Raw genomic sequence first — 15,007 nt, forward strand, 5'->3', positions numbered from 1 at the left:
CATGCTGCTTTTTCTACATTTTCTCTTTATACTACCCTTGTTCACTGCTATGACACATCTCATGTAACTTTATTTCTGTCTGCTTGTTTGCCAGTGCTGCACTCCTCACAAACATCAAACCTCTAATTTCAAGGCATACTTTGTATCCATCTACAGCCTCTGTCATACTGGTGGTGCCCACGCCAAGTCTAGGTACACTGTGTAACAGTGGACACAAAGTGAATCACTGGCAGTTGATACTCAAGGTGAAAACCAAAGTAGGATTATGTTTTTCAGAGAGGTTGTACAGGCTCCACGCTTGGAGGTTTTCAAGACTGGCCTGGAGAAAAGCCGTGAGGAAACAGATCTGGTCCCAGAAGTGGCCCTGCTTTGGGCAGGGGTTGGACTGACCACTGCTCCAGCGAGTCCCTTCCCAGCTGAGTGACTCTGATGCATTGACCCCAAGCTCTGGGGCACCCTTCAAAACATTTGTAAATCAAATGCTCAGGACCATGCCTGGCAGAGAGGGCAAAACTCCACATTAAGAGGAGAAGAGTCTTTCATCAGTGTTGGGTCTACTCCGTTACACTGCCTTGAAGCCTCCTCACACAGCCTTTGTGGAAGGGTTTGATGCAGTCAAACCATACCTATGACCATGAAGCTGCATCCTGCCTCCTTCCACACTAGCTGCCAAACATGCCAACCAACACAGCTCTAGGGCCAGCCACAGCACCCCCAACCCATTTCAGCCCAGCATGGATGAGGTCATACTGAAACAAAGAGGTCTCAATAAACTGGACAACAGCAAGTCTCAAAGTGCCAGGGGCACCAACAAAAGTGGTTCCACCAGCAAACCTGAAAGCCACTGATTTTCAACAGAAGTTTATAGTACTACCCAGTGGCAGAAAAATGGTAACCTCTTCTGAGTCCCTGCAGAGCCCATTTTCATCTAGACACTCATTCATAACCCACAACTGAAAAAAATCTGGGGGATATTGTATCCAGTTCTGAGCCCTTCAGTTCAAGAAGAACAGGGAACTGCTTGAAAGAGTCCAGCACAGAGCAACAAAGATGATTCACAGAGTGGAACACCTTCCTTATGAGGAGGGACTGAGGAAGCTGGGTCTGTTTAGCTTGGAGAAGAGAAGACTGAGGGGTGACCTCATTAATGTTTACATATACATGAAGGGCAAGTGTCAGGAGGTCAGAGCCAGGCTCTTTTCAGTAATGTCCAATGATAGGACAAGGGGCAATGGGTACAAGCTGGAGCATAGAAGGTTCCATGTGAACATAAGGAAAAACCTTTTCCCTGTGAGGGTGACAGAAGGCTGGAACAGGCTGCCCAGAGTGGCTGTGGAGTCTCCTTCTTTGGAGCCATTCCAAAAAAAACTGGATGCATTTCTGTGTGACCTGCTCTAGGTGATTCTGCTTTGGCACTGGGGTTGGACTAGATGATCTTCTGAGGTCCCTTCCAACCCCCAGCATCCTGTGATTCTGTGACTTCTGTGTATTACTTGGAGGCCAAGAGCAAAGAGTGGCAGAGGCATGCTAAGATAGAATACTACTGAGAAATGCCACTGGTGAAATTTGCTTCGAAAAGCATCAAAATTTCAGTTGGCTTTTTCATGGCTAGCAGGCAAGGAAAGAAGGTACAGAACAAGAGCAGAAGGCAAGCATGGAACAACTGGAAATGTCTTTTCTGAACTGCAGTCTCAAGTCTTTGGTTTCTGTGATACCAATAAATTTAAAATAAAATAGTCTCCAAATCTGTGGAAGAAGGCCACAGCTTCTTACAGATGTAGAATACATGGTTTGTGATACTCAAAACAATGGCTCTGCTCCTGTGAGCCCACTCCTGAGTATTTGCAAACTGGTGGCAACACTGACAGACAACACAGACATCAGTACACATTTGTGGTGTACACATCCACCTTTGGAAAACCTGCCTTAAGCTCTGACATGATTCTGCAGCTTTCTAATGCCACTGACACTCAATTTTGTCTTTATACTTGCACAAATGTGGTTTTGGATGCTCAGAGATGCATCACTTCTCTGAATGATCCCTAAGACTAAGAGTTCATGTGCAGATTAACTGCTTAAGCAAGCTCAAGGGCAGAGGCCTGGTCTCTTTTACTAACAGTCTCATACTCAAAATCATAACTGTCCTAGAGCGGCTGATTAATTTTCCTCATTTGTAGGGTTTTTTACCCTGTTAAAGTCCTGCCTGTTCCTTCTATTTCTTGGGAGGATTTTCTGCATTTGTCTGCTACTTGAATATTAAAGCCTGATTTGTGATTAAACACAACATTTGGGGGGCAGACTCCAATGCTGCCTGCTGTCACTGTTCCAACTGTAAGAAGCTCTGGGAGGTATCAGTGTATCAGGGTAGATCCTTCTCTGCATAATCTGTGTGACCAAAATTATTTCTGCCCTATTCTATCCTCCCATCCCAAAAAACCACCATGATTAATATACAGTGGGATGGCTGCATGGTGTGAATAGCAATGGGTATGTACTGAAGGGGCAACAAATAGGGCAACTGCAGGGAGAACACAGAAAAACATCTGCAGAGCAATGTTTCATCAGATACATTAATTGCACAAAAGCAGTAATCAGAGATTGTATGCTTAACTATGTCAAGAATGTTGCACTCAGTAACTTGAAGAAATTACTTTTATAACTTGGTCCACTTCCTCCACTGTAGCTGCACTCAGCAGATAAGGGAACTCTTCAAACTCAAATGACCACGTTCCACAGCTCAGCTAGTTTTCACAAAACCCTAAAACATCTGGAAGCCAGCCAAGGTCAGGATAGCTGAAGCTGGGCCAGCACTGAGGGTGTGAGCATTGATCTTCTCACCCATTTCAGTGACCCAGTCAGCTGCCGGAAAGGGAGCCTCTTACATCAGCCATGGATGAAAGTCCTGGGTAGACTCCTGCAAAAGCAGAATAAAAAGCACAAAAAGCCTCAGGACTCCTGCACACTTCCCATTAGGTGATCCTGAACATGAGTGATCCAGAGGCTCTCTAGGAAGATGCCTCCTCTTTTTCATTCTTCACCTCTCTTAGCGTGGATCTCTGGATGGTCCTTAAAGCAGGTATCTCCTGGGACATCGTCTTGCAGGGCACAAGTGAACAAGCTCTAAAATCCACAGCAAAGAAACCAGAACCCCACAGCTGGCAAGGAAGGGTTAATCAAGGATGTCCATCAATCACTGGGCTTTGGAGTGAATGATCCTAACGATGCAAATTGATGAAGCCATGAGAGAGCTAGACAGGTTCCAACACACCCTTTTCCCCCTCAAATCCCCTCAAAAATGACAAAGACAGACGATGCAGAAGGGCAAAGACCAAAGAGCACAAAGCCCCAGCTGTATGTGCCCTAGAACAAAGAAAAGGAGGGGCAGAGCTCCAAGTGGTTACACATTTATGCAGTAACAACACTTGACAAATTCTTCATTGCAGGCAACAGACAGATGCAGAGCTCAAAAGCAGGATGCACTAAAGCACTCAGAGATACACCCGTGTCAGAAGCAGGATGCTGTGAGCAGAGGATGCAAGTGCTGCAAAACAAGTAGGGGCTCCTTACAAGCAGAAGCCTTCTCCACAGCAGCTCAGCACCCAAGACCTCCAGGTCATACCAGAAGAATCAGCTAGGGTTGGTTCAAAGTACACTGAGGTCCAAGTTTTGCATAATGTTTCACTGAACTGCTTCCCTCACAGCCTTCAGGAGAGTCCAACAGCACTGGGAAGCGGCTGGGTTTCCAGCACTGGGAAGCCATTCCAATGCACTGGCAAAGAGAGATTGCAGACAGTGGTAGGAAACACCAGGCGGCAAGAGAAGTTTCCTCCTCTGTGTCAAAGCTTCCAAGGGACATTGCTGGTGAACTAAGGAAAAAGTGGGTCTGCAATAGAGGAAATCCTGTTGAAATTGTGCTCCATGGGCTGCCCATGATCTCCACTTCTCCTATTTGCTCATGTTAAGCAAGATACAGCAAAACCTTCCAGGCAACCTTAGAAACTGCCCATCACTCCTCAGTAAAAGACCTAGCAATGGGATTGACTTCAGACATGTTAAAAAAATACCCTTGATTTTAATCAGAGTTCCAGTACCTGCTTAAAGCTGATCATCATGCTCACAGGTTTTGCTGTCTAGGAATAACTGGTAAAGGCACATTTTTGCTTCAACAGCCACCAAGAGATGGGAGGGATGTGCACTGCTGGCCAACAGCACTCCCAGGCAGCCACCTGCACCCCCATCCCTGCCCCTCTTTGCCCCACTTAAACTACTCCACATCAGGGCTGCCAAGTCCTGCTTCATCTCCACCTCCAGCCAAACACCAGCCTTCTTCTAGCACCCTGGCTTACAAAATGCAATTGGTCAAAAAACCACAGTTTTATTTTCGGGCCATTTTGGCTCCAAGAACTTGCTTATTGTGCAACAAGGAAAGGACTGTTGCCACTGCAAGGAAGGAGCAGGAACACATGGCCCTGATTAAAAGGATAGCTCAAGCTCAGAGCCAGGTCTCCACCACTCAGCAGTGAAACACAGAAGGGAAATGGGGCCAGTTTACAGACAACTGGACAAACAACACATGGTCTAGACACTGGATCAGTACCTTGGTCTGATTTACCACCACCTGGGCAATGCACAGGGCAGGATGCCCCAAGCTGGAAGTACTTAAGATTTGCTCTTGCAAAACCCAAGCTATACACAAGCATCAAAACTTCACACATGATATTCCCTTCCCACACAGAAAAACCAAGGAATTAACTTTTTGATTTGCCAGGAAAGGAGAAGCAGCCTTCAGAGCAGCAGGCCCTCTGACATTAGTCAATATTTGATATGATGGACTGGGAGAGAAGGGAAGAGAAAATGAACGGAGACCTTTCACATTTTTCTCTTCCTTTTTTTTTTAGATGCATTGTCAGTCTGCATCCTCAATAAATGTCTGTGCATCTCTCTAACATAAATGTCAGCCTTGCAGTGGATTGGAATCTCGGGATTACTGCACTGGCAGAATTAACATATTAGACATAAAAACCATAACATTACATCATCCATTGTCAACTGCATGTGCTTTCACTCTAGGGAAACTGGTAATGTCACCCAATTTCACTATCATTTTCTATTAACTGACTGTTCCACCACATAGTCGTATACTGGCACGTTCCATTTGATGATGTATGTGTCTTCTAGTTTCATTCCTCTTTCTCTGCAAAGCTGACATTTGTTTAAATCCAATTTTTGTTCTGCTTTAGTCTCTGTGAAGGTACCACACTACAAAACTACTCAGTCGAAAAAAAATTACCCTGAAACAAACCAGATTATATTTGTCAAGCTGAAAACATACCAGAAGGAACCTACCCTGACATCTGAAATAAGGGTGGAAGACAACATGGAGGTAAGAAAACCTCAGACACAACAGGCAAGGCTTTGTCTGTTTATAGACACACTAGGTCCAGGGTCAACAGCAAGACACTAAAGAACAGAATCTGTTACCTTCTGTGGTTTAAACTCTCTGTATTTTTCCTTCCCACTATTAGGCTGGCTGCAAATTCAAAGATTTGCATAAGCCACAGATTTTGTCTGCCTCTTTGAGAGGTCAAAAATTAGAAGCAGCACAAACAAACACAGATGACAAATAGGCCAGCTGGCAGCAATTTGGAGTGACCACATGGAGGAAGTGTGGAGAAGAACAAGGGCAGGAAAGGAGCCCTTTAAAAGCCTAGGTCATACATATATTGTATGTTACAGGGTGCCTCAGGGGAATATTTTTATTTAACCAGTTTTCTATCTTTGCAAAGATTAGTGACCAACTATCCAGATTTAGTACTGTCGTGTTTCTACAAACATTTCTGAATATACTGTCTTTGATACAACATGCAGCTGCTGACACCATTTTTCATATAAACATTTCACTATGTATTACACTGCTTATCTCAAAGAAGCCTTAACGCTTTTATTTCTCAGAGACCACTTGTTCTCCTCTGCAGGCTATGAAGCATTGCCCTAGGACAGAGAAACAAAGGGACAAGTAAGCAAAGCAGGAGAGTGGGCAGGGGCTGTACATAGGACAGTAAAAGTCTTTACCAAAGCCACTGTGGTGCTTACTCACATGAGGGTGTTACTGAAGTAAGTAGGAAGGTAGGGAAACATTTGTTGTCCTGTGTAGCTTCTGGAATGGAAGAGAAAGATTAACAGGTCAACTTCAAACAAGCCAGATGTACACAGCTGGTGTTAATCTGCACAACTCTCATTGCCTGCCCCAGACCTCTGCCAAACTATGATAGCCAAAGTGCTGCCCAGATTTTTATTATTAACGTCACCTCAGCCTATTAATGCAGGGGGGGAATAATTGAATTCCAAACTGCTTCTCACTACTTCTTGTTGCTTCTATTTTACCAGAGCCACAAAACCCAATAAAGTTGATTTCCATTTTGTTTGCAGGCAGTCTGCTCCAGACATTCAGGGCTGCAGTATCTGGGGCTTCCAGTCCTATACAGAACAATAACTTGCTTAAAAGCAACTCTTTCCACTGGACTTGGGTTTAGTTAATTGTACCATTTCTATTGATCTTGAGTTTTATAAAAAGCCTGGCTCCTGATTGCATGCTGTCAGCAACATTATGCTTGGGGGCCAAATTTGGTTTACCCAGTTCTCACAAAGCAATAAACAGGAAGAACTAACATAGGTTTAAGGTAGTAAAACCGAGTGCTTTTTACAAGTGCATCTCTAGAATACCTGTCCAAATAAAGCAGTAAAAGGTCATTTATGCCCAGCAAATATCATCACCACATGCTGTTCAAAAATTGGAAACAACTTGACTGACAATTCTCTGAACACTATCCCACTGATATTTTCTGTGTTGCTTTTTCCTGAACTATTGTCTTCACATCACCTTAAAACACAAGTTTGTGGGAGGGAGAGCTTGCTGATGGCTCATTATTTTAAATGGTTGTTTTCCTACAATAAAAAAAGGGGAAGAGAAGAGCTTACCATTCCCATTCGACCTATCACAGTGCACTGAGCCCTTTCAAAACCCTTGCAGGCTCCAAGTGCTGTAGATGATGTAACACCATCAGACACCTGCCAAATAAATAAGCAAGCTCCAACATGCCTCCCTCCAAACCTGCATGGCAATTTCCATCCAGCATGGGAACTTGTACCAGGGTTTAACACTCTTTTCCATGTATCCCCTTCCACAAAGAGAATCTGTGCCCGCTGCAACAGGAACATGCTTAATCCGTGCAAGCAGATGTCAGCCTCCAAAGCTGAGAAAATTACTTTGTTCTTTAGGATCAGAGAATTTAAAATGCAAGAAGTTGAAATACCCTGTTGAATTTGGTAACTTAAACCCTGAGAGGAAGCACCTGCTTTCTGAATAGCCACCAATTAAAAGCCCACCACTGTTTAATGCATCCATAAATTCAACAGGGATGTTTTTCTGCTAGTTGATAATGTATCAGCTACGGTCAAAGAGCGACACAGCTGAAAAAGAGAGGAGGGAGCTGCCAAGGGCAAATGGCCCAAATACTGCAGCACTGGCCCATGAAGCAGCTATCAGATGAAAACCTTCGAGCTGAGGTTGCTCTGCAAGGATCCAACAAAATCCACACAAGCTCCACCAACAACCCTGGAGGGACACCAGCTCAGCCCAGAGGCAGCTTTGGAGTGGAGCCCAGATCTAAGTCTCAGATGTCCAGCTCCACCCCCCCCCTTTCCCTGTAAGCCTCTCACAGAAACAAAAGCATCTCCTTTCAATGTATAGCAGGTAAAGGGATCCTCCAGTATGCTGCAGATAACATAAGGCATCTTCCCATTTATTCACACCAGCACTGGCAGGGATGGGGAAGAAAAAAACCAAACAACAACAACCAAAAAAAAAAGGGGGGGGGGCATGTGTGTGAGATTTTGATCAAAAAGTAATCAAAAATAAAAGCCAAGAACACACCAGAATGATCAGCTTGCTGAAAAATTAGCAACTGCAACAACAAAAAGCAAAAAAACATAGCAATCCCCTTATCTGAACTAGAAATAAAGCAGGCAGGCTTCTTTATCACAGACTGCTTGCCAACATGCCACCCAGGGCGAAAGGCAGAAGGGCTGGAGCAGACGCTGGAGCTGGACCCTCATCCTGCATTAGGCAGCAGCTTTAAATAGTTACCCAGGTCCTGATCCACCTTCACATTGGCTAAGAGACACTCCCGCTGGTTGCTGGGCCAAGACAAAGCAATTCAGCCATTTACAAAGAAGTCGTGTTTACCTTGTTTCACCACACACACCCAGCAGAGCAAGGAGGACTTGGCAGAAGAGGGACTGTGTCTATAAGGAGTTCAGGCAGGACCAGTAGTAGATCAGGAACCTTTCTGAGGAATTTTATCTGTGTTACTCCACATGCACAGAAGATACCAGTTTGGAGGTCTTAAAACACACTGGCGTGGCATGTTTTATGACTTCCAAATGGGCAGAACACTCTGCTACAATTAAAGTCTGCATTGATGCCCATGTCAGGCCCCCATTTCCCAGCACCTCCAGAGGGGCACAGAAAGCCCTGGGAAGAGGCTGCACTGGTCTTGGTCCAACACTCAAGTCAGTGTTGGATTTGGAGAGCTTCCATTGCTGCATGCTCAGTGCAGTCCATCTCCTTGGCCACACGCACACCAGCCAGTGGCAGCCTTCCGGAGCATGCATGCGAGCATCCTTATGCCATCCCAGATAAGCCAGCCCCTGCCTTACCCCACACATCTGCCCCACCAGCACCCCCCTCTTACATGAGGCATTTCCATCCCTCAACTGGCTAGGGGCTGAGGTGCACACAGACACACTGACTAGGCCAGACTGTGCCCAGATCAGATTTTCATCCATACAGGCCAGCAAGTCTCTGGGAGAAGCAGAACTTGGGTTTCCCAAACTAGAGAGCAACAGCAACAAAAAGCCTGCTCTTCTTATCCATTCTCCTGTCCCTCTTGCAACAAAACCAGAGGCTGGAGGCAGCCCTCACTTTGTGCCTGCTGCTACCAGCCCTGCCAGAAAGCAAACGTGGTGCCTGCAAGGTAGCAGGTGTCCTGTAGTTAAACATTGCATTCGAACACAAGGACAAGTTAACATTAGGCAGACAACCTCAGTTCTGGGGTCTCCTAAGTATAACTTCTCTAAACCTGCAGGTTGAATACCATGTATTTAACATAAAGGTTAGGATGTGTAGTTCTTAATGTGTGTTTTGAAAGGTCCACAGAAAAACCAATGACAATATTTTTTTAAATGCTACATTTTTCCATGTAAATTAACTGAAGTTTGGCTAAGTTCTGCAGACAGTGTCTTTACCTTAGTTTTTTGTGTATGGAAAATCTGTGATACCTGACTACATTGAGGTCAGAGTGCTCCAGTTTTCTCCCCCAAAGGACTCCCCTCAATCAGACCTCCAGCCTTCTTAGCGATCCATTTTGTCTTATCTGCAAAGGCCTTTTCTTCTCTTTCACTATTCTAGAAGCTCTTAATGAAACCCAAGCATACCCAACAACTACCATAAATCCCCAGTCCTTTTTTTTTCTGGTTTAAGAATGGCTGCAACAGGATGATATCATCATACAGTACTTATCCTTGGAAACATGTTAACTCCAATTCAACAATCCTATTACATATGCTCCTAGCATTTGTACAGAAGAGATTTAGCTCTTAGCTCTCCATTGCTTTATCTCTTCTCATGTTTGTCAGTGCAGAAATTATCTCAGGCTATAGACAGGTCATGTCCAAATGCTTCTGCTATCTTTTTGTAAATCTGGAAAAAAAAGCAACCGTCACGTAGCTTGCACTGCTCAGCCAAGCTTCCTACCATAGCTTTCACCAGCCACCCCTCCAAAGTGCAGTGGGAAGAGACAGTTATGCTATCTCCCTTCAGTCCTGTCTCTAAAGTGATGCTATCAGAAAAAAAACTTGCCTAATCAAGGGGTCTGCTCAATTCCCTCCCAAGAGTGCAGAGCACGCTCATAAGGCCTGAGGTTGCTTCAGGAGTGATGGCAGTATGAGCCTAACAAGCTAAAGGGCAAAGAGCCTGTCTAGAGCACAGCAGTCATAAGGGGAGCTTCCAAGAGCAGAGACAGCAAAGCGACAAAATGAGGGGGAAACAGGAAACACACATGCATAGGTAGAAATAAATCATCTTCTATATTCCAGTGATTTTCCCTAAAACTTTGGGCTGGGGTGTTGGCATAAAACCACACTAACATACCATGAAACTGGCAGGAGGAAATCATCCCACTCTGCTCTCTTCTGCCTCTGATCCCCACAAACTGCATGCACATTCTCAGCTCATGGGCACTGCCAGCTGCCTGTGGCCCTTCCCATGCCCAACAATATTCAAGCCAAATCACTGCTTTTGTCAGCAAACTGAGCCACCATCGAGCTGTCTCCATGTCTCAGCAACACACCCACCTCTTGCATAAAAATAATTTAGAACTAAAAGACTTCTGCTTCATTCATTCCAAGTGCACTCTTCCTACAGTCCTATCCTCCACGATGCATGTATACATTTCTTGAATCATCGTTTCCTACATCTATTACTGAAACTCAGTTTTAATGCTGTTTTGTCATTCACCTGCCAGGGATATCCTCTGTCTTTCACTGCAATACCTGTTTCTGTTCTCTTGCCCAAGATCTGTCTCTTACCTCATCTCATTTCTTCCTCATATCATGCTTCCAACACGCTCTTGACAACTCATAGTTTAGTCACCATTAGCAAGTCTAAACCCCATATATGAAGCAGTTGCCAGCAAGACAGCTCTATCTCCGTGAGAACATCAGCCTGGCTTTCTAAAGATGCAGCTCTCAGCACATCTGACACTGCAGCCCAGGGACAGCCCATGGAGCTGGCAGAACTCTCAAGAGCCCTCTATGTACAAGTATCAATGTAACAGTGGTACTTACAAATGCTTTTGATTCATATTGCAGCAGATCCACTCAAGGAACACTAACTGGAACATACACTGAGGAAAGGGAGGATCAAAACAAATGGGATCTGCAAGGTGGCTTTTTCTGCACTGATCACCCCATCAACTAAATATTTACAGCAACACTGAAACTGAAGCAGCAACACTGAAGGGCAGGAGATGTCACTCAAAGTCCATTTTTCACTATTAGTTCAGACCAAGACTGTGAAAGGGACAGCACAACCTGAGGCTGCGCATTCCCACTGGCACCTAAGCATGGCTGCAGCCATGTGTCCGTCAAATCAAGCTGCCTGAAAATGCATCTGGTAAAACTAGGTAATTTTTCAGCCACATGGCCTGGGAGTGCTGGTACTGACACAGGCAAGGCAGCAGGAACAGGGCCTTCAACAGCAACTCAATCCTAAAGCATAGGAAAAACAAACAAACAAACAAACAAACAAAAAAAAAAACCCAAAAAACAAAGAAAAAAACCAACACCTAGATGCTCAAGACAATAATTTATTATTTCTGGAAAGTAAGGCAAGAGAAACAGGGAGCAGGCTGCAGTTGGCCTCAGCCACACTCCCTTAACACAACTGATGCTGCTCAGAACAGTTTCTTCTCTGTTCTTCTCAACAAGCCTCTAAGGCAGATTGCTGGTTTGGCTTCAGTACCCATGGCAAACATCCCATCTTGTCCTGTGAGCAGAGTATCCCACCCCACAATGAGCCATTTCCATTAATCAAGCCAGAATTTCACTACTAACCTTGTCCATAATCCCAGCCTATTTCTCCTGTGCAGCACCATCAACTCCTTTAACTGCGCTCTGCCCCTTTGCAGCACCTCACCCCTGACCCACCATTTCTAACACCCATTTCTCATCCTCTTCCTCTCCCTGTCTCTCTGTCTTTAATCTAGTACATTTCCACAAGCCTTCAAACTCAGCCACTGTCTTCTCCTCTGAGCAGCACTGATCCCTGTGCCCCCTCCTCACTCCTGCTTCCCTTAGTCACCCAGGTCTATTAACTGCATTGTGGCAATTCAAACATTGTAATGTTTAGGAACATATAAAAGTCTCAGGAGGGAAAAATAAAATAAAACAAAAATAAAATAAAATAAAAAATATAAAATAAAACAGCTGATGAATGTATGCCAAGCAGTTTTATTTAAAACACCTGAATCCAGACACCAGCAATTGCAGATACAGTCCTCCTCCCCTCACCTGGCTGCTGGCCACACTTGACTATTATGTCTGCTTTACTCATGCCCTCCTCTATACCCCACCAAGGTGCCAGCTGTTCACCATTTGCTTCCCCTATCACCTGGCTCACCCCACACTGCCTACCTTCCTCATGGCTCCCACCAGCCATCACTCTTTCCGACTTCACTCCTCAAGCACCTGCCGCATGCCTGCATGGCCCCAGCTCTGAGAGGGCCACAGCACAGGCACTGGGCAACAAGACAGCGACTGCAGCAGCCATAAACCCTTTCACCAGATTCCTGCCTTTTACCATATTGAAAAGGCAGCTCCTCTGGCCAGCTCTGGCATTATCACAGCCACTCACTCTATGCATGCCAAACTGAGTAAGAGTTTCCAGCACAGAAGCAGCAACGTGGTGCCAGAGGGGCTCACCCAGGAGCATGGCTGATAGTTGTCAAACAAGGACATGGCAAAATAAACTGAACGTCTGAAGGGATATGCCACAACTTGAGCTGAAGCATTGCTGGCCTCAGGGAGAAAGTATATAACGTACCATGGTGTGCCAAAAGTGTTTATGGGTAAGAATCAGGACTCAGACCAACAAGGTGGATATCCTGACGGGAACCTGTTATAGACCACCCCAAACCATGATGAAGAGGCATCTGGCATAAGTCTCATGATCACTGGCCCTTGTTCTTGTCAGGGACTTCAACTTCCCTGACGTCTGCTGGAAATCCAAAACAGCAGAGAGGGAGCAGTCCCAGAGATTCCTAGAGTGTGTAGAGGATAACTTCCTGACACAGCTGGTGATGGAGCCAACTAGGGAAGGTGCCCTCCTGGACCTGCTGTTTGTGAATAGAGAAGGACTTGTGTGTTATGTAACTGCTGGGGGCCATCTTAGGTACAACAATCATGAAATGACAGAGTTCTCAGTTGCTGGAAAAGTAAAGAGGAGGTGTCAGCAGGACTGGCACCTGGGACTTCCTGTGGACAGACTTTGGCCTGTTTTGGAGATTGGTGGACAGAGTTCCCTGGGAGGCAAGGAAGGCTGCACATGCTTCAAGAGGGAACTTTTAAAGGCACAGGAACAGGCCATCCCCGTGCGTCGAAAACGAGTTGGTGGGGAAGAAGACTGGCCTGGCTAAACAGAGAGGTTTGGTTGCTGCTTATGGAGAAAAGGAGAGTTAATGGTCATTGGAAGAAGGGCCAGGTCACTCAGGAGGACCACAAGATTTTCATGAGACTGTGGAGGGAGAAAATTAGAAGGGCCAAAGCCCAACAGGAAATTAATTAGGCTTCAGCTGTTAAAGAGAACAGGAAATGCTTCTAGAAATATATATTAGCAACAAAAGGAGGACTAAGGAGAATCTCTGTCTTTTGTTGGATTCAGGGAGGGAACATAGTGGTAAAGGATGAGGAAAAGGCTGAGGTACTCAATACCTTCTTTGACTCAGTCTTTAGCAGTAAGTTCACTAGATACCCAGCCCTCTGAGCTGGAAAATAGAGATGGGAAGCAAAATGAGCCCCCATATTCCAAGAGGAGATGGTTAGTGCCCTGCTGCACCACTTACACATGCATAAGACTATGGGGCCAGATGGCATACTCCCAAAGTTGTTGAGGGAACTGCTGGAAGTGCTCACCAAGCTACTTTCCATCATTTACCATCAGTCCTGGCTAAGTGGGGAGGTCCCAGTTGACTGGAGATTGGCAAATGTGACACCCATCTACAAGAAGGGCTGGAAGGAGGACCCAGGGAACAACAGACCTGTCAGTCTGAGCTCAGTGCTGGGGAAGGCCATGGAGCAGATCATATTGAATGCCATTATGCAGCATGTGCAGGACAACCAGATGATCATGCCCAGCCAACGTGGGTTCATGAAGGGCAGGTCCTGCCTGACAAACCTGATCTTGTACAACAAGGTGACCTGTTTAGTGGATGAGGGAAAGGCTGTGGATTTTGTTCATCCAAACATTAGTAAGACCTTTGAGACCATTTCCCACAGCATCCTCTTGGAGAAACTGTCTGCTTATGGCTTGGATAGGTGGACAATTCACTGGGTTAAGAACTGTCAGGATGGCCAAGGCCAAAGAATGGTGGTGAAAAGAATTAAATCCAGTTGGCAGCCAGTCACTAGCGGTGTTCTCCAGGGCTCAGCATTGGGGCCAGTTCTGTTTAGTACCTTTATCAATGACCTGGATGAAGGAACTGAGTGCACCCACACTAAGTTTGCAGATGACACTAAACTGGAAGGGAGTGTTGATCTGCTGGAGGGTAGGAAGACTCTGCAAAGAGATCTGGACAGTCTAAATTGATAGACAGAGGTCAGTTTTATGAGGTTTAACAACACGAAGTGCCATGTCCTGAACTTCAGTCACAACAACAATACAGGACTGGAGCAGAGTGGTTGGAAAGCTGCCTGGCAGAAAATGACCTCGGGGTGCTGATTGAGAGCTGTCTGAACATGAGCCAGAAGTGTGCTCAGGTGGCCAAGAAGGCCAAAAGCATCCTGGCCTGTATGAGGAACAGTGTGGCCAGCAGGACCAGAGAAGTGATCATGCTCCTGTATCAGCACTGGTGAGGCTGCACCTCAAATACCATGCTCAGGTTTGGGCCCCTCACTGCATGAAAGACATTGAGTTGCTGGAGCATACCCAGAGAAGGGCAAAGCTGGTGAAGGGTCTAGAGAGCAAGTCTTAACAAGGAGCTGCTGAGGGAACTGGGATTGTTTAGTCTGAAGAGGAGACTGCTCTCTACAACTATCTGAAAGGAGGTTGTAGTGAGGTGGGGGTTGATCCTAGTATCAGGTGATAGGAGAAGAGGAAATGGCCTGAAATTGTGCTGGGGAGATTTAGATTGGGTATCAGGAAAAATTTCTTTACAGAAAGAGTGATCAGGCA

This window comes from Indicator indicator, chromosome 1 (genome assembly GCF_027791375.1).
Source record: "Indicator indicator isolate 239-I01 chromosome 1, UM_Iind_1.1, whole genome shotgun sequence".
Lineage (NCBI taxonomy): Eukaryota > Metazoa > Chordata > Aves > Piciformes > Indicatoridae > Indicator > Indicator indicator.